Below are 25,865 nucleotides of genomic sequence, written 5' to 3'. Positions count from 1 at the left end.
CCTTTTCTAAAACCTGCTTGAACATCTGGGAGTTCACGGTTCACATATTGCTGAAGCCTGGCTTGGAGAATTTTGAGCATGACTTTACTAGCGTGTGAGATGAGTGCAACTGTGCAGTAGTTTGAGCATTCTTTGACATTCCCTTTCTTTGGGATTGGAATGAAGACTGACCTTTTCCAGTCCTGTGGCCACTGCTGAGCTTTCCAAATTTGCTGGCATATTGAGTGCAGCACTTTCACAGCATCATCTTTCAAGGTTTGAAATAGCTCAACTGGAATTCCATCACCACCACTAGCTTTGTTCGTAGTGATGCTTTCTAAGGCCCACTTGACTTCACATTCCAAGAAGTCTGGCTCTAGGTCAGTGATCACATTATCATGACTATCTTGGTGGTGAAGATCTTTTTGTACAATTCTTCTGTGTATTCTTGCCACCTCTTCTTAATATCTTCTGCTTCTGTTAGGTCCATACCATTTCTGTCCTTTATCGAGCCCATCTTTGCATGAAATGTTCCCTTGGAATCTCTAATTTTCTTGAAGAGATCTCTTGTTTTTCCCATTCTGTTGTTTTCCTCTATTTCTTTGCATTGATCCCTGAGGAAGGCTTTCTTATCTCTCCTTGCTATTCTTTGGAACTCTGCATTCAGATGCTTATATCTTTCCTTTTCTCCTTTGCTTTTCGCTTCTCTTCTTTTCACAGCTATTTGTAAAGCCTCCTAAGACAGCCATTTCGCTTTTTTGCATTTCTTTTCCATGGGGATGGTCTTGGTCCCTGTCTCCTGTACAATGTCACGAACCTCCGTCCAGAGTTCATCAGGCACTCTATCTATCAGATCTAGTCCCTTAAATCTATTTCTCACTTCCACTGTATAATCATAAGGGATTTGATTTAGGTAATACCTGAATGGTCTAGTGCTTACCCTACTTTCTTCAATCTAAGTCTGAATTTGGCAATAAGGAGTTCATGATCTGAGCCACAGTCAGCTCCTGGTCTTGTTTTTGCTGACTGTACAGAGCTTCTCCATCTTTGGCTGCAAAAAATATAATCAATCTGATTTCGGTGTTGACCATCTGGTGATGTCCATGTGTAGACTCTTCTCTTGTGTTGTTGGAAGAGGGTGTTTCCTATGACCAGTGTGTTCTCTTAACAAAACTTTTATTAGCCTTTGCCCTGCTTCATTTCGTGCTCCAAGGCCAAATTTGCCTGTTACTCCAGGTGTTTCTTGACTTCCTACTTTTGCATTCCAGTCCCCTAGAATGAAAAGGACATCTTTTTTGGGTGTTAGTTCTAAAAGGTCTTGTAGGTCTTCATAGAACCGTTCAACTTTGGCTTCTTCAGCATTACTGGTTGGGGCATAGGCCTGGATTACTGTAATATTGAATGGTTTGCCTTGGAAACGAACAGAAATCATTCTGTCGTTTTTAAGATTGCATCCAAGTACTGCATTTCGGACTCTTTTGTTGACCATGATGGCTACTCCATTTCTTCTAAGGGATTCCTGCCCACAGTAGTAGATATGATGGTCATCCGAGTTAAATTCACCCATTCCAGTCCATTTTAGTTCACTGATTCCTAGAATGTCTATGTTGACTCTTGCCATCTCCTGTTTGACCACTTCCAATTTGCCTTGATTCATGGACCTAACATTCCAGGTTCCTATGCAATATTGCTCTTTACAGCACCGGACCTTGCTTCTATCATCAGTCACATCCACAACTGGGTATTGGTTTTGCTTTTGCTCCATCCCTTCATTCCTTCTAGAGTTACTTCTCCACTGATCTCCAGTAGCATACTGGGCACCTACCGACCTGGGGAATTCCTCATTCAGTATCCTATCATTTTGCCCTTTGTTACTGTTCATGGGGTTCTCAAGGCAAGTATACTGAAGTGGTTTGCCATTCCCTTCTCCAGTGGACCACATTCGGCTGTGGTCCATGTGATCAGATCGGCTAGTTTCCTGTGATTATGATTTCAGTTTGTCTGCCCTCTGATGCCCCCTCACAATACCTACCGTCTTATTTGGGTTTCTCTTACCTTGGTCGTGGAAAATCTCTTCACAGCCGCTCCAGCAACGTGCAGCTGCTGTACCTTACCTTGGATGAGGGGTATCTCCTCAAGGCCGCCCCTCCTGACCTTGAACGTGGAGTAGATCCTCTCGGCCCTCCTGCACCCACGCAGCCACCTCCTGTTGGACGTGGGGCAGCTCCTCTCGGCCGCCGGCCCTGGCCTCAGGCCTGGGGTAGCTCCTCAGGGCCGCGCCTCTCTGCGTGGTCGGTTGCGCCGTCTGGCGTCTGCGCCGCCGGCGTTCTAATACATAAATTGAGATTTAAACAAAATATTTTATAGTTAACAAACTAAAAAAGTATTTTGCTATGTTAAATACAGAATACTTTGACTTTCTTAAAAATCAAAGATCCAGAAATACTGATGATCTCATGAATAATGCTATACACTAGACCTCTAAGAAGTAATTTAGTATTTATCTAAAACCTTACAGTAAATGTTGCATATGTGTAATCTTATTTAATGTGTCTTCAAACATTCAGTTCTCCAGTAGCTAAAGTTTATCTTATGAACCCTGAGATCTGGACACCAAAGGACACTAAGATGGCAGGGTTACTTTGTCATGCAGTTCTCGTTATTACCACTCCCTTACCAGATCAATTTTTATATCTACTGGCAAATGAAACTGTCAATAATACAAGTCAAACACTCCTCATTAAATGTTTTTGGTTTAACCTAAGAAAATTTCTAGTCTATGTCTTGACAATTAAGTCCTCGTGAATTAAGATATCCAACCTAATGTCAAATTTGTATTTTGAACTAGAGGCACATTAATCACTTTTTTTCTGTCTGCTTAGACAGTCCCTTAATATAATATCAAAATTGTGATTCTTCTATGATTCTCTTATTTGTATCTTAACTATAATTTTCAACAGTATATGTCAGCTCCATGGTGGATTGCTACCTAGGTATTAAGATCCCCTGGAGGAGGGCATGGCAAATCCACTCCAGTATTCTTGCCTGGAGAATTCCATGGACAGAGGAGCCTGGCAGTCTACAGTCCATGGGGATGCAAAGAGTCAGACACAACTGAAGTGACTTAGCATGCACTTTGTACATAGGATATCTCTTTTCTCCTCCAAAAAAATCTGTGTCTTTTCTAACATAATGTGATATTGTGATTTATAGTAAGATATGTATATTTGCTCTTTGTCCCCTTTTTTGGCAAGAGCTCCTAAAACTCTTGAAATTTCCTGGGATGAGAGCAATAAATATATCTTTTGTTATGTTGATGTTATGGCTTCCAGAAAGCACCTAAGGATGGAAACTGCTCACCAAAGGATACAACTGTGTAAACAGAGGATTGGAATTTCAGCTCCCCTCCACCCCCACACCCACTCTGGGGGAGGGGAGAAGGGTTGGGCTCTGAGTTCAGTCACCAATGGTCAATGATTTAATCAACTGTGCTTATGCAATAAAGCATCAGTAAAAGAGATGGCAATACCAGACCACCTGACCTGCTCTTGAGAAATATGTATGCAGGTCAAGAGGCAACAGTTAGAATTGGACATGGAACAACAGACTGCTTCCAAACAGGAAAAGGAGTATGTCAAAGCTGCATATTGTCACTCTGCTTATTTAACTTATATGCAGAGTACATCATGTGAAATGCAAGGCTGGATGAAGCACAAGCTGGAATCAAGATTGCTGGGAGAAATATCAATAACCTCAGATACGCAGATGACACCACCCTTATGGCAGAAAGCGAAGAAGAACTAAAGAGCCTCTTGATGAAAGTGAAAGAGGAGAGTGAAAAAGTTGGCTTAAAACTCAACATTCAGAAAACTAAGATCATGGCATTTGGTCCCATCATTTCATGCAAATAGATGGGAAAACAGTGACAGATTTTACTTTTGGGGGATCCAAAATCACTGCAGATGGTGACTGCAGTCATGAAATTAAAAGATGCTTCCTCCTTGGAAGAAAAACTATGACCAACCTAGACAGCATATTAAAAAACAGAGATATTACTTTGCCAACAAAGAGCCATCTAGTCAAAGCTATGGTTTTTCCAGTATTCATGTATGGATGTGAGAGTTGAACTATAAAGCAAGCTGAGTGCCGAAGAATTAATGCTTTTGAACTGTGGTATTGGAGAAGGCTCTTGAGAGTCCCTTGGACTGCAAGGAGATCCAACCAGTCTATCCTAAAGGAAATCAGTCCTGAATATTCATTGGAAGGACTGATGCTGAAGCTGAAACTCCAATACTTTGGCCACCTGATGCGAAGAACTGACATTTTTTAAAAGACCCTGATGCTGGGAAAGATTGAAGGCAGGAGGAGAAGGGGACGACAGAGGATGAGATGACTGAACAGCATCACTGACTCAATGGACATGAGTTTGAGTAAACTCCAGGAGTTGCCAATGGACAGGAAGGCCTGGCATGTTGCAGTCCATGGAGTCGCAAAGAGTCAGACACGACTGAGTGACTGAACTGAACTGAAAAAGCCAAGAAGACAGAATTTGGATTGCTTCTGGGTGGACCAATACATGGAGATTCAGGAAGAGTGGAATGGAAATTCTGTGCCTTTTCTCCATTATCTTGCCCTATGCATCTCTTCCATCTGGCTGTTCTTGAAGTATATCAATAAATCAGTAAACTACTAAGTAGAATGTTTCTTTGAGCTCTGCAAGCTACTCTAGAAAATTAACCAGACCCAAGGGGATTGGGGAAGGTGTGGGGGAGGGGTCTTTGGAAAACTTAATTCATAGCCAGTTGATCAAAAGCACAGGTGAACACCTGGACTTGCAACTGGCATCTGAAGTGGTATGAGAGTGGTGTGGGGAGTACAGGGAGACAGTCTTCAGGGACTGAGCCCTAATGTGGAATCTAGTGCTTCTGGTAGCTCAGAAGTAAAGAATCTCCCTGTAATGCAGGAGATGCAGGAGACATGAGTCTGATCCCTGGGTTGGGAAGATCCCCTGGAGAAGGAAATAGCAACCCACTCCACTATTCTTGCTTGTAAAATCCCATGGACAAAGGAGCCTGGCAGGCTTTCCCTGAGGTTGCCAAAGAGTCAGACATGACTTAGCAACTACACAACAAAGTGCTAGCTCCAGGTAGATAGTGTCAGATTTGAGTTGAGTTGTAGGACACCCAGCTGGGATCTGAGAACTGCTTGATAGTATGGGAGAACCATCCCCATACATTGACAATGGGTACAGAATCATTAGAGTCTTCCTTTTAGGTTCCATCCCACCAGGTATAATTTTCTATTAATTACCCTTTGTCATAATATCAAATGTATTTTGCATATGAGCTATGCTTTTAGACATATTGGAGCTGTAACTATTTATAACTTCTTTACCAATTATTTTCTTACATGAATTACTACAAATAATCCTTCCAGCTGTTCTATTTCTATAATAAACCATTTGATAGCTTTACAGAAATGACTTTTCCCCTTCTGCATCACATGCATCTTTTTCTTCCTGAGGATGAAGGAAACCATTCAAGAAAGATAGCCAAAAGAAAATGATTCCAAGGAGACAGACAAGATTCAAAAGTCAGAGTCAAATTGACTTTTTTCAGTCAAGTAGAAATTTTCATTATAAGTTAAAGTAAGTAAAGAAACTGTAGCATTGGAATAACTGAATAAGAATACAGTGTTACCCACAGAAGACTAATTCAGACCTTGCAAAAAGAGGCAAAGGCCAGTTCTACATGAAACATGAATCCGGCTACAGACACACACACACACAAGGAAGAAAAAGAAGAAACACTGTCACCATCCTGCTATAAAAGTAACAAGTCATGGTAGCTGCTCACTTTCTATTAAAAAAAAAAAAGGCTGACTAGAAAGGTATCTGGCATATATCAGAGAAACAAAGACTAACATTCCATAATATTTCACAAAACACAATCACATCAGTATTTCAATTAACCCTTCCCCAAACCAGGCAAAGCACATATTATCTTGCAGATAACTTTCCTAAAGTTGTTAAGTCACTAAGGCTAACAAGGGTTAAAGCTAGAATTCTAACCAAGCCTGCTGCTGCTGCTAAGTCACTTCAGTCATGTCCGACTCTGTGTGACCCCATAGATGGAAGACCAAGCCTATTGAAACTAAATTCTATTCTTCTGCTATTATATTACTATAGCAGAGTGCTCCTGAACAAAAATCAATATTATAAAATGACAAATCTTAAGAAGATAAAACCTAGTCTCAAGTTTCTCACTAGCCACCTCTCCCAGGCAATTCATCAGTAGTAAATGACACAAACAATGAAATCAGTCAGAATAAAAATAGACTTGAACGATCAAGTGGGTAAATTATGGATATGTGATGAGTGGTGGGAGGAGAAGGGGACGACAGAGAATGAGATGGCTGGATGGCATCACCGACTCTGTGGACATGAGTTTGAGTGTACTCCGGGAGTTGGTGATGGACAGGGAGGCCTGGCGTGCTGTGATTCATGGGGTCGCGGAGAGTCGGACACGACTGAGCGACTGAACTGAACTGAACTGATGAGTGGTATGAAATGAACAGGGCTTCCCTGGTGGCTCAGTGGTAAGGAATCACCTGCCAATGCAGGAAATGCGGGAGGCACGGGTTTGATCCCTGGGTCAGGAAGATCCCCTGGAGTAGGAAATGGCAGCCCACTCCAGTATTCTTGCCTGGAAAATCCCATGGACAGAGGAGCCTGGCAGACTATAGTCTATGAGGTCACAAAAGAGTCAGACATGACTTAGTAACTCAAAAACAGCAACATGAAATCGACAAGTTCTTTTGGCAAGGAAATTAACTTACCATTAGTTTTCCTGTTGAAAGCTCTACTCATCATCTATAATATTTATGCCTTTGGATAACCTGAACTAAACAATTCTGCTGTGAGCTTTACTGTGGACTGAATTTACTGTCCATATAATAGACACACTTTCATTTGTATACCTAAAGTATAACCCCAAGATATCACAATTAGTGTGTCTAGGAAGAAATATAGTTCAGTGTTTGCTTTTATGCTCATTTATTAAATCATTAAATATTGTGCATCCTAGAGTTAAGTAACACTGACTTTAAAACTAGTAACCTATTAGTTCTCCATGAATGTTGACAAAGGCTACACTGTTTCATCAGACTGTTGAATTTTTAAGTCTGAAAGGAAAGAAATTTTGTGTTTCAAGAATGAGCTGGACTAAAACTGCTTTTATAACATAATTTGGCAGCCAAACTGCCTTGTTTGTAACGCTGCAAAGCACCTGGTAGAGAGAAAACCCTGACCCCAGAACTGAAAGGGAAATTGAAAACGAAGACATCTGGTCTCCCTAATGACAGCCACACTCTGCTTTGCTAGCACTTGCCTTGTCCTCACAATGTGTTCTGAGAATTACATCAGAGTCCCAGCTCTCTGGAACCCAAATTCAAAGCTCTAAATTCCTGTGGAGAACCCCAGGCTTCAAACAAAGTTTCTAACACTGTTAAAGAGAAGCTGTTTCTAATCTACCACATCTCACAAACAACATTCCTTTTATGCAGTGCTGGTGAAGTGCCAAATTCTGAAGTTCTGCCTACTGTTTTTGCAACATATAAAACCAGATTCTGTGATGGGAGAAAGGTTTCTTTTATTTTTGCCATCATTTAGGATATTTCAGTTCAGTTCAGTTCAGTCGCTCAGTGGTGTCTGACTCTTTGCGACCCCATGAATCACAGCACGCCAGGCCTCCCTGTTCATCACCAACTCTCGGAGTTCACTCAAACTCATGTCCATCGAGTCGGTGATGCCATCCAGCCATCTCATCCTCTGTCGTCCCTTTCTCCTCCCGCCCCCAATCCCTCCCAGCATCAGAGTCTTTTCCAATGAGTCAACTTGTCGCATGAGGTGGCCAAAGTATTGGAGTTTCAGCCTCAGCATCAGTCCTTTCAATGAACACCCAGGACTGATCTCCTATAGGATGGACTGGTTGGATCTCCTTGCAATCCAAGGGACTCGCAAGAGTCTTCTCCAGCACCACAGTTCAAAAGCATCAATTCTTCAGTGCTCAGCTTCCTTCACAGTCCAACTCTCACATCCATATATGACCATTTAGCCTTAACTAAATTTCCTAAAATTCTTCATTTCTCTAAGTTTTCTGATGTCTCTATCCTACCCCACCTCCAACATGATACAGAGAAAGAACATTAAACTAACAATCAAGAGTACTGAATTCCGACATCCCATCTTCCTTCAAATAGCTGTGCAACCTTGGAAATCACTTCTCTGGGCCTCTTTTTCTTCCAGTGCAAAATGAGAGATCAGACTTATGGCTTTCAAACTACTATACTTGGACTACAGAGGCCAGGGTTTTGGAAAGAGCAGAGTACTCTCTGCCAAAAAGAAGAAGGAGGAGGGGGAGGAAAAGAAAAGGAGAAGGAAGAGGAAGGGAGGAGAGAGATGATGAGGACACAGAGCAGAAGGAAACTTATTCTACCTAAGGAATCCATCTATTACTTGTATTTTTCCTATAGATTAAGGCTCTTCATGAGACTCTGCATAAGACTTTTTTTACCCTATTAAAAAAAGTAGTTCTGTTGCTGAAAGAGGTTAAAACGATCTCTGGGGTTCTTTATAGCTCTAAAATTATGTTAATGATCAGGACAACTACCTTTCACTACAATTCATTTAGTGTCTCCCATGTGCCAGGTCCTTTTCATCCATCATTTTTATCTACTCCTCATGACAACTCTGCCAATTATTTATTATTCTATTTCCTTTCCTGTGGCTTACAGCTTATTAGAGAAGGAAAAAAGATTTACACCACTATCTGTCAGGCCTAAAGACCATGTATTTTCTATTCTCACTATAGGATTCCATGATTGATGTTAAGTTAAAAATATTTAAGAAAATTACTTAGAATATTAACAGAGTGTGACAGGCAGAATAATGACTCCTCAAAGATGTCTATATCCTAATCTTCAGAACTAGTAAAAGGGACTTCATAGATGTGATAAGTTAAAGAACCTGAGATGGGAAAATTATTCTAGGCTATCAAGGTGGGTCCCATAATCACACAGATAAGGCACTGGCACCCCACTCCAGTACTCTTCCCTGGAAAATCCCATGGACAGAGGAGCCTGGTAGGCTGCAGTCCAAGGGGTCACTAAGAGTCAAGCACAACTGAGCAACTTCACTTTCACTTTTCACTTTCATGCATTGGAGAAGGAAATGGCAACCCACTCCAGTGTTCTTGCCTGGAGAATCCCAGGGACGGGCTAGCCTGGTGGGCTGCCGTCTATGGGGTCGCACAGAGTCGGACACAACTGAAGCAACTTAGCAGCAGCAGCATAATCACAACTACTCTTACAAGGGTAGAAAGAGACAGAAGAGTCAGAAAAAGAAATATGATAATGGAAGCAGAGAACCAGAATAATGAAGCATGAGAGAGATTGGACCAATCTTTGCTGGCTTAGAAGATAGAAAAGTGATGCCATGAGCCAAGAATGAGGGTAGCCTCTAGAAGCTGGAAACAGTCTTCCCTTGAACCTCCCGAAAAAAACACAGATTTGTCAACACATTGATTTTAGCTTAGCAAGATAATTTTGGACTTCTGACCTTCAGAACTGTAAGATAATAAAATTCTGTTATTCAAGCCACTAGGTTTGTGGTAACTTGTTACAACAGCAACAGGAAACTAATACACAGGGCACTACTGAGTGGTTGTCTGTAATTTTCCTTAGAGGACTTCAGCACAGACGGTGTGGTATCAGTATCACATGATGCCAATTACTAGGCTGATTACAGGCCAGGGACAATTAGATGCTCTAATCAGGAACTTGTACTCCACAGAAGGCCAGGTAGCTTTACACCCTTAAAGCCACACTCCCGAGGTAATGTGATCACTCCTCCTGTTACCAATTTCACTGATTATCAGCAAATGTTTATTAGTTTTCATACTTCATGTCAAAAAAAAAAATTGGAGAAGGAAATAGCAACCCACTCCAGCACTCTTGCCTAGAAAATCCCATGGGCAAACTCTGAGCCTGGTGGGCTACAGTCCATGGGGTCGCAAAGAGTTGCATACAACTTAGAAACTGAGCATATGTCAAAAAATAGGATCTTATTGGTGAAATCAGAGGCTTGTTAGTTAGCAGAGTGAGTGTTAGAAATACATCGTCCCATGGTGAATATACAAAGAATACAAGGTATATGGACTGGTTAAAATATTTTGGAAACATTCACCAACTTTGAATGAACAGAGTATAAGAATCTAGTGAGACTGTTAGGCTCACCTTCATGATGGTGCCTATGGCTTGATCTGTAAAAGGCCTTATTATTACAGAATTTTTGACTGACTGAAAAAACCTAAAAGAATCAGAATTCCTGCCTTTAAATGTCATTGCAGGGCTTCCCTGGTGGCTCAGTGGTAAAGAATCTGCCTACCAATGCAGGAGACACAGGTTCAGTCCCTGGTCCGAGAAGATCCCACATACTGTGGCACAACCAAGTCTATGGGCCACAACTACCAAGACTGTGCTCTAGAACCCAGGAAGCACAACTACTGAGCCCACACACCACAGCTGCTGGAGCCCTCGCACCCTAGAGCCCATGCTCTGCAATGAGAGAAGCTACCACAATGAGAAGCCCACACACTGCAAAAAAGAGTAGCCCCCACTCGCCACAACTAGAGGAAAGCCTCCACAGCAACCGAGACCCAGCAGAGTCATAAACAAATATGTCTAAGATCCATTTTAAAAAATAAATGTCATTGCATCTGCCTTGAGAGAACCCCTCTTGCAAGGTGGTATCAAAGCCCCAGAAAGATCAGAAACATAGATCAGCACATGATCTACAAAACATTTTGTACTTACTAGCTAATAAAGATCTGTTTGATAAATGGCTATTTGTGTGACCTGAATTGATTTAAGATATATTTCATTTCAACATTTGCTGCTGCTGCTGCTAAGTCATTTCAGGCGTGTCCGACTCTGTGTGACCCCATAGACGGAAGCCCACCAGGCTCCCCCTTCCCTGGGATTCTCCAGGCAAGAACACTGGAGTGGGTTGCCATTTCCTTCTCCAATGTGTGAAAGTGAAAAGTGAAAGTGAAGTCACTCAGTTGTGTCCGACCCTTAGCGACCCCGCGGACTGCAGCCTACCAGGCTCCTCCATCCATGGGATTTTCTAGGCAAGAGTACTGGAGTGGCTTGCCATTGCCTTCTCCTATTTCAACAGCTATCATCCATCAATTCAAAGAAATCTAAAATCAGGGTACAATTAAATTAGTCTAGGTCAGTCAGTGACAAACAGGAGCTCCTTCCATTTGGAAAATATAAAACTCAGTCTTATTTATTTGCAGCAGTAAAGACATGTTCTATTATGAATGAGATCTGTGGTAATAAATGTGTAAGGCTACTGTTTATTAACAACAAGTACATTTCTGGGCTTTCCTTCACTAAATTATATTTTAGGTGTTCCAGTGGAAGTGACACAGATCTTTATGAGAGACTCCTCGGAAAATATCCCCCAAGCTATCTCCACGGCTGTTTGAGATCTTATATTATAAGCCCCAGTGAGGCCATCAGCCTTTGTCCAGTGTTCTCAGTGGAAATTTTCTATCTAGTTCAGAAACAGGAAAGGTTAAAAGTCCCCAAAAAGAAAAAAATGTCAAAAGCCTGCAGGGGGTGCTAAGGAAAAAAGAAGCAGCTAAGAGCTAAAAGAAAATTTGGCACATATGAAGATCTGCCAAATTTCAAAAGAACCACTTGTTCTACCTGTCTTGTGGATTCTCAGGGGGAAAAGTTAAGTTGCAAACTCAAGCAAGATAAAAATATATTGGAGAGAGCCTTTCCCATGCAAAAGCACATTGATCTGTAAGAAAGGATGAAAGTAGACTAGATGATAGGGGACTTGATCGAAATCAGAATTTTCACAGGCGTGAAAACCACCCTAGCCGATGTGTCCTTGCAACATGCTGTTTCTTTATTCTCTGCATTATTTCGAGGGGAAGTTTCCAGGCAAAATGCTTCATGATGGCTACCAATAGGCCATATGGAAATAATAAACGAAACGTCTGTGTTTGCTTCCACACACATGAACTGTCTAAATGATTAGTTAACTTTCGCAGACTTCTCAGTCACAAATTAAAACTGTGGAGTCAGTTGTTTATTTTGCTTCATAGAATGTTACACTAGGGGGAAAAAAGTCTTAAAATTCATCTATTCCAGCCCTTTTATTTTACTAAGTAATTAACTTGCCCAAGGTCAAAGTAAAACGATTAGTACCAAAATGAAGTGATAGTTCTATATTACCATTGTTCTGTCATATCTGTCTGTTGTATTATTTGGATATTTTCCTTTAATTAATTTATATAGAATTGATAGTGTATCTAGTAGCAGTCTAGATAATACTTCTTTCTTAATTTGTTGACACTTTAACTAAACAATAAATTATATTTTCATTGTTGAGATATCCTTTTACTTCTATTCGAATGCTATATGCAAAAACAAAATAATAACAACAAATACTACATGCAACATAATTTCCCACTATTTCCCACCTGCCTGCCTTTGCCTATGATTTTGCATCTGCTTGGAACGTCATTGATTCCATTCTCTGCCTGGCCAGCTCTTTTCCCCACAAAGACCTAGATCATTTGTCAGTCTCCCTACAAAGACTTCCCTGAGTGCCCTGAGAAGAGCTGGCCACTTGGTGTTCCTCATACAATTTTAAACACCTTTATGCATTTATACCTCTGACTCAATCATGAATTTCTTTTTTTTTTATTTTCTGTAGTTGTTATATTTTATTTTCCAAGTAATACTGATTAAAAATATTTACACACCTACTTTTAAGTCCACAGTTTAGCACACTTATTTGTATGGCTTTAAAAGTTATAGCACAAGATCTTTACATTAAGGATTGGGGGAAAAGATTCATTCAAAACAAAGCCTGATATATTATATACATGTTTTTCTCTGTAGTTTATTTTAAATACATTAATTTTTAAATGATGCTCATCTTGTTTTCATCTGGTGGTAAAATACTAGTGCAACTTTGCATCAAAATAAAGTTTACCACAGATATAAATGAATTTTCCCAATTGAAAATGGCCCTTCAGCTGCCATTAAACGAAATTTCTCAACCTAAGTGAAAAAGAATTGGTAGCTGTCATTATAAGAAAAAATATATAAAGTACTACAGCATCACCTACACTGCTTACAAAACAAATTTTGAAAGAACTAGAGATGCTTTATAGAAGTTTAGTTGGTTTTGAAAAGGCACATGGGTGTGTGTTTTTTTTTAAACATTCTAGAAATTTGCCACCACCACTCTGTTTCTGTTGCAGAGAATTTCTTTAAGTCTGGGACTGTCACTAATCATTTTGTTTTCTGCCCACTCTCTGCCTTATTCCGTAGCACGTAGTACAGTGTTGATTATCTAACAAGACCCCCAAAATAAATCACATTTTAATGTCACTGTGTGTTATTGTGCGTGCACACACGCACGTGCGCGTGCTCAGTTGTGTCCAACTCTTCACCACCCCATGGACTATAGCCAATCAGGCTCCTCTATCCATGAAATTTTCCAGGCAAGAATACTATCATGGGTTGCCATTTTCTCTTCCAGGGGATCTTCCTGACCCAGGAATCAAACCCTCATCTCTTGTGTTTCCTACGGAGGGCAGATTCTTTACCACTGAGCCACCTGAGAAGCCCCAAAATGTCATGATACAATTACCAATTCTTTAAATGGAAAAAACAATAATAAAATTCATTAATTATATAACATATTAGGAAAGGAAATAAAATACAGATCCTGCCCCACAGAAATTCTAGTGGAGTCCAGAACACAGAAACTTGTAATATGGGTGTCAAAACTAGAAAAACCTACTAGTTTCAAAACTATTTTCCTGTTTGGTTTTTTCCTATTATTTTCACACTTGAACAGCAGAATTTAGTGGCCAATTTTTAAATTGACTAGCCAATGATCTTCTTAAACAGAATATGAATTTAAGCAGTAGCTAACTGGAGAAGGAAATGGCAACCCACTCCACTATTCTTGCCTGGAGAATCCCAGGGATGGCAGAGCCTGGTGGGCTGCCATCTATGGGGTCGCACAGAGTCGGACACGACTGAAGTCACTTAGCAGCAGCAGCACACATATGTAAATAGAGACATGCATAATTTGCATAATTTCTATGCCAAATTTATATTAAAAACTATTTTGGTGGATGTGGTAGGCACAATATTGTCTCCCAAAGATGCGCATACTCTAATCCTCAGAACCTGTGAAGATGTTATGTTACATGACAAGAGGGAACTAGGTTGCAGATGAAATTAAACTGCTAATCAATTGACCGTGAAATGGAAAGATTATGCTGGATTATCTGGGTGGGCCCAGCGTAGTTACAAGAGCCTTTAAACTAGAAAGAATGAAGCAGAAGAGTCAGAGCTAGAGAAATGGCATCCTGAGAAGTACTTGATCAGCTAGTTTTGAAGACGGAGGAATAAGGCTGTGAGCCCAAAAATGTGGGCATCCTCTTGAAGATGGAATGACAAGAAAATGAATTCTTCCCTATTAACAGAAACTCCAGAAGGAATGCAGCCCTACTGACATCTTGATTTTAGCTCATCCACAGCCATTTGGACTTCAGATCGCCAGAACTGTAAGACAATAGATGTGTGCTGCTTAATCCACTAAATTTACAGTATTTGATATAGCAGCAATAGGAAATTATACAATGAGAATCTTCTCATGTGAATGCAATCATGTATATAAGTACTTCTATAACTGAATAAAAGTGAGTGGCACTTTTGGATGAACACATTGCACAAATCACTAAGATACCTTTAGGGTTTTTTTTAATATTTATCAATTTCAATTAAATCTTATTTATGCCAATGCTTCTGATTTCCCTAGTGAGGATTAGTTTATAAAACTAATAGAATGTCAATAGTATCAGGTATCACAAAACAATAATCAGGCACTCCACTGCTAAATCTCTGCAGAGATATGGAAAGGGAAATAATTTTTTAAAATAATTATGAGGTTACAAGATTTGGTAATAAAAGGAGTACCATATAAGATCACAATAATAATAATACATATTCTATTCTATAAAGAAACTATGTTCCAATGTGAGTTACTCTGATATGATAATTTTCACAGATTTTTCCATATACATAACAAACATAATAGAGAAAACTCAAACAACCTCAACAACTATGATAATTTCTTTATTCTATGTCCGGTGTTGTAAAAATAGTCTCCAAAACTTTTGTAACCATCTTATCAAAATGGCATACTATTACTTCTTTTAATTGACAAATACAAGTATGACCAGTTGTTCTTCAACTGGAACACTTTGGCCTTGGCTCCCTAATCTACTGCACAGCCTTGACCCACATCCAAGTACGTAATTATTTGACACTGTGAATGATAAGAATAATTGAGCCCTGAAAGCAGTATTTATCTATCACTCTCTGGTACTAGATCAGTCAGCAATAACAATTACTTTGATTTTCATGCTCTAGATTTTCAAGTTTCAGTTATGTTGATCAAAAAAAAATTCATGCTCAACCCTCATCTTCCAAGTATGTCAAATATCACTAACAATTGGTAGTTAAGTTTTGTATATGTCTTAGTCTATTTGGGTTGCTATAATAGTATATCACTGGGTATCTTATAAAAACATAGATTTACTTCTCAGCAAGGTTGGAAGCTCTGGAGGCTAGAAACCTGAGATCAAGGTGTCAGCATCATTAGGTGAGGACCCTTTTCCAGGTTCCCTGCTTTTTGTTGTATAACTATCTGGTAGAATGGTTGAGAGAGCTCTAAGGGATCTCTTTTCTAGGATACTAATCTCATTCATAAGGGATTATTTCCCTCATGACCTACCAATTCCTAATACCACGACATTAAGCATTTGGATTCCAACATTTGAATGGGGCAGTGGGGGGAGACCCTAAGCATTCAGACTACAGTAACATACTAGCCAACATACAGCATTATCAACTTCACTGTCTCTGTTCTATCTCTATCCCAAGTCCTATTAGTCACTGTCAATTGTAAATAGCACTGTTTCTCAAATTTAATCCCCAAGTCGACTCCCAATACCAATGTTTAAGTTCAAGCTGTTCTCTTCTCTTAATGCTAACCTTCCAATCCAGTCCATTGCCCATATCCCCTCCAAAATCTTTCTTCTTTCTTTGAAACTTCTATTTGCTACCAATTTCCTACAAAGCAATCTTTCAATCCTTTATCAGGGCTTACATGATTTCTTCAGTAATGGCAAACTACTTTTCCATTTCATCCATAGTATTTCATCCATTTTTCCATACCTCCTACCCTCCAGCCAAATATCTCTTAAATAAATCACATTCTTTCATGCTTTGGTGCCTCTGCACATAGTGTATCATATTCAGGCATTCCCTTCCTAGCAAACTCCTGGCCTCTGTTTAGACTTGACTCAAATTGGACATCTTTGAGAAGTCAACTATAGTTTCCCTAAGTATCAAACTCCTTCCTTGGGACTCCACAGATTTTTGTATTATGCTAGTTATCACGCTGAATTATAATTAACTTTTTACATATTGCCTTAATGAAATGCAAATTCTTGACTTGAACTTAGCTTCTTTTCATTGAAACTAAATAATTACCTTACAACTTCCTCTAGTTTTTGGAAAATATATAGGATATGTAATGGGATGCCCTATGAGAAGAATGCCAAGTCAAAAGTTATATTTATATTTCTTTAGCATCAGTTCAGTTCAGTTCAGTCGCATAAAGTGCCAATTACAGCTACAGTCTGTGTATGTGTGTGTGTGTGTGTGAAACAAAATTATATATAGGTCAAAAAAATCACTGGGATTACTTAAGATAACATCTTTTGGAAAGTGGGCATAGAGGAAGCTCATATAGAGGAGCTCAGTAATATGGTGGAAATGGTATTTGTTTTCAAGCACTGTTGTAAAAAATTACCACAAACTTGGTGACTCAAAACAACAGAAATTTATTTCTTCAAAGTTCTGGAGGCCAGAAGTTTAAAATCAGTTTCACTGAGCCAAAATCAAGGTGTTAGCAGAGCAGCACTCCCTCCAAAGGATCTAGGGGGAAATTTGGCTTTTGATTCTTTCAGCTTCTAGTGGTTTCTGGCATTCCTTGCCTCATGGATACAACACTCCAATCATTGTTGCTATGGTTAGATTGCCTTCTTTTCTACATGTGTCTTAAAATCTCCCCCTCTCTTCCTGTTATATGGATACATGAAACAATCTTGGATAATCCAAGATTATCTTTCTTTGTCAAAATATTTAATTATATTTGCAAAGACATTTTTTCCCTACAATATTTGGTGGACATTTTTCAGCTGAATACAGAGGCAGATAACTGCATGATTAAAAAGAAAAGCAGACTTCTTACGCACCTGCGTAAACTCGCCATTTTCCTACACATGCGCTCAGCAGGCAGTCGTTGCCAAAAAAAGAAAATATTGTAACTTGCTAACCGCTTTTCTCTGGGATTGGAATGAAGACTGACCTTTTCCAGTCCTGTGGCCACTGCTGAGTTTTCCAAATCTGCTGGCATATTGAGTGCAGCACTTTCACAGCATCATCTTTCAGGATTTGAAATAGCTCAACTGGAATTCCATCACCTCCACTAGCTTTGTTCGTAGTGATGCTCTCTAAGGCCCACTTGACTTCACATTCCAAGATGTCTGGCGCCTGGTGAGTGATCACACCATCGTGATTATCTTGGTTGTGAAGATCTTTTTTGTACAATTCTTCTGTGTATTCTTGCCACCTCTTCTTAATATCTTCTGCTTCTGTTAGGTCCATACCATTTCTGTCCTTTATTGAGCCCATCTTTGATGAAGTGTTCCCTTGGTATCTCTAATTTTCTTGAAGAGATCTCTTGTTTTTCCTATTCTGTTGTTTTCCTCTATTTCTTTGCATTGATCGCTGAGGAAGGCTTTCTTATCTCTCTTTGCTATTCTTTGGAACTCTGCATTCAGATGCTTATATCTTTCCTTTTCTCCTTTGATTTTCACTTCTCTTCTTTTCACAGCTATTTGTAAGGCCTCCTCAGACAGCCATTTTGCTTTTTTGCATTTCTTTTCCATGGGGATGGTCTTGGTCCCTGTCTCCTGTACAATGTCACAAACCTCCGCCCAGAGTTCATCAGGCACTCTATCAGATCTAGTCCCTTAAATCTATTTCTTACTTCCACTGTATAATCATAAGGGATTTGATTTAGGTCATATCTGAATGGTCTAGTGGTTTTCCCTACTTTCTTCAATCTAAGTCTGAACTTGGCAATAAGGAGTTCATGATCTGAGCCACAGTCAGCTCCTGGTCTTGTTTTTGCTAACTATATAGAGCTTCTCCATCTTTGGCTGCAAAGAATATAATCAATCTGATTTTGGTGTTGACCATCTGGTGATGTCCATGTGTAGAGTCTTCTCTTGTGTTGTTGGAAGAGGGTGTTTGCTATGACCAGTGTGTTCTCTTGGCAAAACTCTATTAGCCTTTGCCCTGCTTCATTCCGTGCTCCAAGGCCAAATTTGCCTGTTACTCCAGGTGTTTCTTGACTTCCTACTTTTGCATTCCAGTCCCTATAATGAAAAGGACATCTTTTTTGGGTGTTAGTTCTAAAAGATCTTGTAGGTCTTCATAGAACCGTTCAACTTTGGCTTCTTCAGCGTTACTGGTTGGGGCATAGGCTTGGATTACTGTAATATTGAATGGTTTGCCTTGGAAATGAACAGAAATCATTCTGTCGTTTTTAAGATTGCATCCAAGTACTGCATTTCAGACTCTTCTGTTGACCACGATGGCTACTCCATTTCTTCTAAGGGATTCCTGCCCACAGTAGTAGATATCAGTCAGTCAGTCAGTTCAACCACTCAGTCGTGTCCAACTCTCTGCGACCCCATGAATCACAGCACGCCAGGCCTCCCTGTCCATCACCAACTCCCGGAGTTCACTCAAACTCATGTCCACAGAGTCGGTGATGCCATCCAGCCATCTCATTCTCCGTCGTCCCCTTCTCCTCCCGCCCCCAACCTTTCCCAGCATCAGAGTAGGAGATATAATGGTCATCAAATTCACCCATTCCAGTCCATTTTAGTTCACTGATTCCTAGAATGCTGATGTTCACTCTTGCCATCTCCTGTTTGACCACTTCTAATTTGCCTTGATTCATGGACCTAACATTCCAGGTTCTTATGCAATATTGCTCTTTATAGCATCGGACCTTGCTTCTATCACCAGTCACATCCACAACTGGGTATTGGTTTTGCTTTGGCTCCATCCCTTCATTCTTTCTGGAGTTATTTTTCCAGTGATCTCCAGTAGCATACTGGGCACCTACCGACCTGGGGAATTCCTCATTCAGCATCCTATCATTTTGCCTTTTCATACTGTTCATGGGGTTCTCAAGGCAAGTATACTGAAGTGGTTTGCCATTCCCTTCTCCAGTGAACCACATTCTGTCAGACCTCTCCTCCATGACCCGACCATCTTGCGTGGCCCCACATGGCATGGCTTAGTTTCATTGAGTTAGACAGGGCTGTGGTCCATGTGATCAGATTGACTAGTTTTCTGTGATTATGATTTCAGTGTGTCTGCCCTCTGATGTCCCCTTGCAATACCTACCATCTTATTTGGGTTTCTCTTACCTTGGTTGTGGGGTATCTCTTCACGGCTGCTCCAGCAACTGCACCTTAAACTCAGCAGTGGCCACAGGACTGGAAAAGGTCAGTCTTCATTCCAATCCCAAAGAAAGGCAATGCCAAAGAATGCTCAAACTACTGCACAATTGCACTCATCTCACACGCTAGTGAAGTCATGCTCAAAATTCTCCAAGCCAGGCTTCAGCAATATGTGAACCGTGAACTTCCAGATGTTCAAGCAGGTTTTAGAAAAGGCAGAGGCACCAGAGATCAAATTGCCAACATCCGCTAGATCATGGAGAAAGCAAGAGAGTTCCAGAAAAACATCTATTTCTGTTTCATTGACTATGCCAAAGCTTTTGACTGTGTGTATCACAATAAACTGTGGAAAATTCTGAAAGAGATGGGAATCCCAGACCACCTGACCTGCCTCTTGAGAAACCTGTATGCAGGTCAGGAAGCAACAGTTAGAAATGGACATGGAACAACAGACTGGTTCCAAATAGGAAAAGGAGTACGTCAAGGTTGTATATTGTCACCCTGCTTATTTAACTTATATGCAGAGTGCATCACGAGGAATGCTGGGCTGGAAGCACAAGTTGGAATCAAGATTGCCGGCAGAAATATCAATAACCTCAGATATGCAGATGACACCACCCTTATGGCAGAAAGTGAAGAGGAACTCAAAAGCCCCTTGATGACTGTGAAAGAGGAGAGTGAATAAGTTGGCTTGAAGCTCAACATTCAGAAAACAAAGATCATGGCATCTGGTCCCATCACTTCATGGGAAATAGATGGGGAAACAGTGGAAACAGTGTCAGAATTCATTTTTGGGGGCTCCAAAATCACTGTAGATTTTTATTTCAGCCATGAAATTTAAAGATGCTTACTCCTTGGAAGGAAAGTTATGACCAACCTAGATAGTATATTAAAAAGCAAAGACATTACTTTGCCAACAAAGGTCAATCTAGTCAAGGCTATGGTTCTTCCCGTGGTCATGTATGGATGTGAGAGTTGGACTGTGAAGAAAGCTGATCGCCGAAGAATTGATGCTTTTGAACTGTGGTGCTGGAGAAGACTCTTGAGAGTCCCTTGGACTGCAGGGAGATCCAACCAGTCCATTCTAAAGATCAGTCCTGGGTATTCATTGGAAGAACTATGCTAAACCCGAAACTCCAATACTTTGACCACCTCATGTGACGAGTTGACTCACTGGAAAAGACTCTGATGTTGGGAAGGATTGGGGGCAGGAGGAGAAGGGGACGACAGAGAATGAGATGGCTGGATGGCATCACCGACTCTGTGGACATGAGTTTGAGTGAACTCCGGGAGTTGGTGATGGACAGGGAGGCCTGGCGTGCTGTGATTCATGGGGTCACAAAGAGACACGACTGAGCGACTGAACTGAACTGCTTTTCTGATGCATAGTATTAATCATGGTTTGCCAGGTAAACTGAATTTAAAATTAAGGCCTTAGAGGATAAAAAGTTTCTTTAAATAACTTAAGTACATTCAAACATGAATGATTACTAGCCAATCACACTAGTTAAGAATAAGATTAGTTGAGAGCCAATAGACTTTGAGGGGTAGAGACTGCGTAGAACGCCCAAATGCATGACGTTAAGCAGCAATGCAGCATCAGGGACCAATGGTAGGGGAAATCTGTTTCAAATTTCCAATCAGAGCTATTCGGGGGTGGAGTCTACCAATGCCGAAAGCGAGGATGTGGGATAAAAAAGGGAGGCTTAAGGTAGGCTGGCAGATACGTTCCTGAGGTTACTCCTTTCTGCCCGTGGACGCCGCTGAGAACGCATCGTTGAGGTCTTCCCCACCTTCACTGCCTTCATGTCTTAATCAGAGTCTCCCAAAGAGCCCGAATAGCTGCGGAAGCTCTTCATCGGAGGATTGAGCTTTGAAACAACCAATGAGTGTCTGAGGAGCCATTTTGAGCCATGGGGAACGCTCACAGACTGTGTGGTAACGTAGGATCCAAACACCAAGCGCTCCAGAGGCTTCGGGTTTGTCACATACGCCACGGTGGAGGAGGTGGATGCGGCCATGAATGCAAGGCCACACAAGGTGGACGGAAGAGTTGTGGAACCAAAGAGGGCCGTCTCAAGAGAAGATTCTCAAAGACCTGGTGCCCACTTAACTCTGAAAAAGATTTTTGTTGGTAGCATTAAAGAAGACACTGAAGAACATCACCTGAGAGATTATTTTGAACAGTACGGGAAAATTGAAGTAATTGAAATCATGACTGACCGAGGCAGTGGCAAAAAGAGAGGCTTTGTTTTTGTAACCTTTGATGACCATGACTCCGTAGACAAGACTGTCATTCAAAAATACCACACTGTCAATGGGCACACCCGTGAAGTGAGAAAAGCCCTGTCTAAGCAAGAGATGGCTAGTGCTTCATCCAGCCAGAGAGGTCGAAGTGGTTCAGGTAACTTTGGTGGCAGTCGTGGAGGTGGTTTCGGTGGGAATGACAACTTTGGTCGTGGAGGAAACTTCAGTGATCGAGGTGGCTTTGGTGGCAGCCGTGGTGGTGGCAGATATGGTGGCAGTGGGGATGGATATAATGGATTTGGTAATGACGGAAGCAATTTTGGAGGTGGCGGAAGCTACAATGATTTTGGCAATTACAGCAGTCAATCAAATTTTGGACCCATGAAAGGAGAAAACTTTGGAGGCAGAAGTTCTGGTCCCTATGGTGGTGGAGGCCAATACTTTGCCAAACCACGAAACTAAGGTGGCTATGGTGGTTCCAGCAACAGCAATAACTATGGCAGTGGCAGAAGCTTTTAATTAATGCTAGGAAACAAAGCTTAGCAGGAGAGGAGAGCCAGAGAAGTGACAGGGAAGCTACAGGTTAAAACAGATTTGTGAACTCAGCCAAGCACAGTGGTGCCACAGTGGTGGCAAGGCCTAGCCACTACAAAGAAGACATGTTTTAGACAATACTCATGTTTATGGGCAAAAAACTCGAGGACTGTACTTGTGACTAATTGTATAACAGGTTATTTTAGTTTCTGTTCTGTGGAAAGTGTAAAGCATTCCAACAAAGGGTTTTAATGTAGATTTGTTTTTTTGAACCCATGCTGTTGATTGCTAATAGTCTGATCATGACTCTGAGTAAATGTCTTTTTTTTTGTTTTAATGTGCTGTGTAAACTTAGTCTACTCTGAAGCCATTTTGGTAAACTACCCCAATAGTGTGAAGTTAGAATTCCTTCAGGGTGATGCCAGATTCCATTTGAAATTTATTTAAAACCTGCTTTGTGGAGAAGCTGTTGTCTTCAGAACCTTGGTGTAGTTGAACTGATAGTTACTGTGCTGTGACCTGGAGTTCACCATTAAAAGGGTCACCCATGCAAAGTATGGAGTTTTGTGGGGGGTTTTTTTTTGTTGTTGTTATTAATGATTGTTGGCACATCCTATGCAATATATCTAAATTGAATTATGGTACCAGATAAAGTTATAGATGGGAATGAAGCTTGTGTATCATCGATTATCATGTGTAATCAATAAAAGATTTAATACACCCCCCCCAAAAAAGAAAAGAAGATGTAGTGTCAACATCAAGGCAGAAAATGGCAGAGTAGGAAAATCCAAAATTCCATCCCTTACAAAACATTACTATTCACAGTCATCTTGTTTGGATCTCCAGAAACTAATCAAAAACTGACAACAACCAGGGAAATACTTAGGGAAGAAAGAAGCTGCTAAACTGCAGTACTTAAGAATTCTCTGCCAAAGAAAGAATACTTGAAGAAATATGGTTGAAATGGCCCACATTTGGTGAAAGACATGAATCTGCACATTGAAGAAGCTCAATGAATTCCACTCAGGGTAAATCTTCAAAGAGATTCATACCTAGACACATTATAATAAAACTACCAAAGGAAAAGAGAAAAAGAGGTAAGGAATTTATTACATTCAAGGAATTCTCAATAAGGTTAACAACCAATTTCTTCTAGAAGCAAAGGAGGCCAGAAGGGAATAGGATGGCATTTTTAAGAGCTGAAGCTAACAAATGTGTCACTTCTATACACAGCAGTTATCCTTTAAAAATAAAACATCCCCAGAAAAATAAAGACTGAGGAAGTTCATTAATAGTAGAACTTTTCTGTAAGAAATGCTAATGATAGCCCTTTAAGCTGATATGAAAGGCTACGAGATTGAATCAGTAACAAAAACCAATCAACAAAGAAAAGCAGACTCACAGACTTAGAGAATGAACTTACGGTTACCAGAGAGAGAAAGAAGGGGCAGGGATAGACAGAGCTTGGGACTGACATGTACACACTGCTATATTTAAAATAGATAATCAATAAAAACTTACCATAAAGCACAGGGAATTCTTCTCAGTGTTCTGTAATAACCTAAATGGGAAAAGAATTTTAAAAGGAACAGACACATGTATATGCATAACTTAATCTTGCCAACATCCGCTGGATCATGGAGAAAGCAAGAGAGTTCCAGAAAAACATCTATTTCTGCTTCATTGACTATGCCAAAGCCTTTGACTGTGTGGATCACAAGAAACTGTGGAACATTCTGAAAGACATGGGAATACCAGACCACCTGACCTGCCTCTTGAGAAACTTGTATGCAGGTCAGGAAGCAACAGTCAGAACTGTACATGGAACAAAAGACTGGTTCCAAATAGGAAAAGGAGTACGTCAAGGCTGTATATTGTCACCTTGCTTATTTAACTTATATGCAGAGTACATCATGAGGAACGCTGGGCTGGAAGAAGCACAAGCTGGAATCAAGATTGCTGGGAGAAGTATCAATAATCTCAGATATGCAGATGACACTACCCTTATGGCAGAAAGTGAAGAGGAACTCAAAAGCCTCTTGATGAAAGTGAAAGAGGAGAGTGTAAAGGTTGGCTTGAAGCTCAACATTCAGAAAACGAAGATCATGGCATCTGGTCCCATCACTTCATGGGAAATAGATGGAAAAACAGTGGAAACAGTGTCAGACTTTATTTTTTTGGGCTCCAAAATCACTGCAGATGCTGATTGCAGCCATGAAATTAAAAGACGCTTGCTCCTTGGAAGGAAAGTTATGACCAACCTTGATAATATATTAAAAAGCAGAGACATTACTTTGCCAACCCAGGTCCGTCTAGTCAAGGCTATGGTTTTTCCCGCGGTCATGTATGGATGTGAGAGTTGGACTGTGAAGAAACCTGATCGCCGAAGAATTGATGCTTTTGAACTGTGGTGTTGGAGAAGACTCTTGAGAGTCCCTTGGACTGCAAGGAGATCCAACCAGTCCATTCTAAAAGAGATCAGTCCTGGGTGTTCATTGGAAGGACTGATGCTAAAGCTGAAACTGCAATACTTTGGACACCTCATGCGACGAGTTGACTCACTGGAAAAGACTGATGCTTGGAAAGGTTGGGGGTGGGAGGAGAAGGGGACAACGGAGAATGAGATGGCTGGATGGCATCACCGACTCTGTGGACATGAGTTTGAGTGAACTCCAGGAGTTGGTGATGGACAGGGAGGCCTGGCGTGCTGTGATTCATTTGGTGGCGGAGAGTCGGACACAACTAAGCGACTGAACTGAACTGAACTGAATCACTTTGCTATATACCTGAAACTAACACAACATTGTTAATGATACGCCAATATAAAACAAAATAAAATAATAAAAAATGGTGATGTACAACTGTACATCCACATGCAAAAGAATGAATTTAGGCCCTTACCTCACATACACAGAAATTCACTCAAACTGGATCAAAGACCTAAACATAAGAGTTAAAGCTATAAAACTCTTAAAAAAAAAAAACATATGAGTAAATCTTCACTGCCTTGAATATGGAAATGGTTCCTTAGATATGATAACAAAAGAACAATGCAAAAAAGAAATATAATAAACTGAACTTCATCAAAATTAAAAATATGTATTCATCAAAGCATACTATTAAGAATGTAAAAAGATATCCCATAGAATAGGAGGAAATATTTGCAAACAATAGAGCTGATAAGGATCTAGTAACCAAATATATAAAGAATTATTACACCTCAACAACAAAAGGCAAACAATCCAATTAAAAACTGGACAAAGGACTTGAGTAGACATCTCTACAAATAAGATATACAAAAATAGACAAGAAGTACATGAAAAGATGCTCAGCATCATTAGTCATTCAGGTCAGTTCAGTTCAGTTGCTCAGTCATGTCTGACTCTTTGC

General features: G+C 40.5%; 1 pseudogene; it reads left to right on the top strand.

The window, feature by feature from the left end:
- Window positions 1–21,500: 21,500 nt before the first annotated feature.
- Window positions 21,501–22,460, top strand: LOC129541141 (heterogeneous nuclear ribonucleoprotein A1-like; annotated as a pseudogene).
- Window positions 22,461–25,865: the final 3,405 nt, after the last annotated feature.

The sequence above is a fragment of the Moschus berezovskii genome, chromosome 4, assembly GCF_049115385.1.
Source record: "Moschus berezovskii isolate FMDL1 chromosome 4, NW_MosBer_1.0, whole genome shotgun sequence".
In the NCBI taxonomy this organism is placed as follows: domain Eukaryota; kingdom Metazoa; phylum Chordata; class Mammalia; order Artiodactyla; family Moschidae; genus Moschus; species Moschus berezovskii.
The sequence above is the reverse complement of the archived record's forward strand: the minus strand, read 5'-3'. Positions and strand labels throughout refer to the sequence as shown.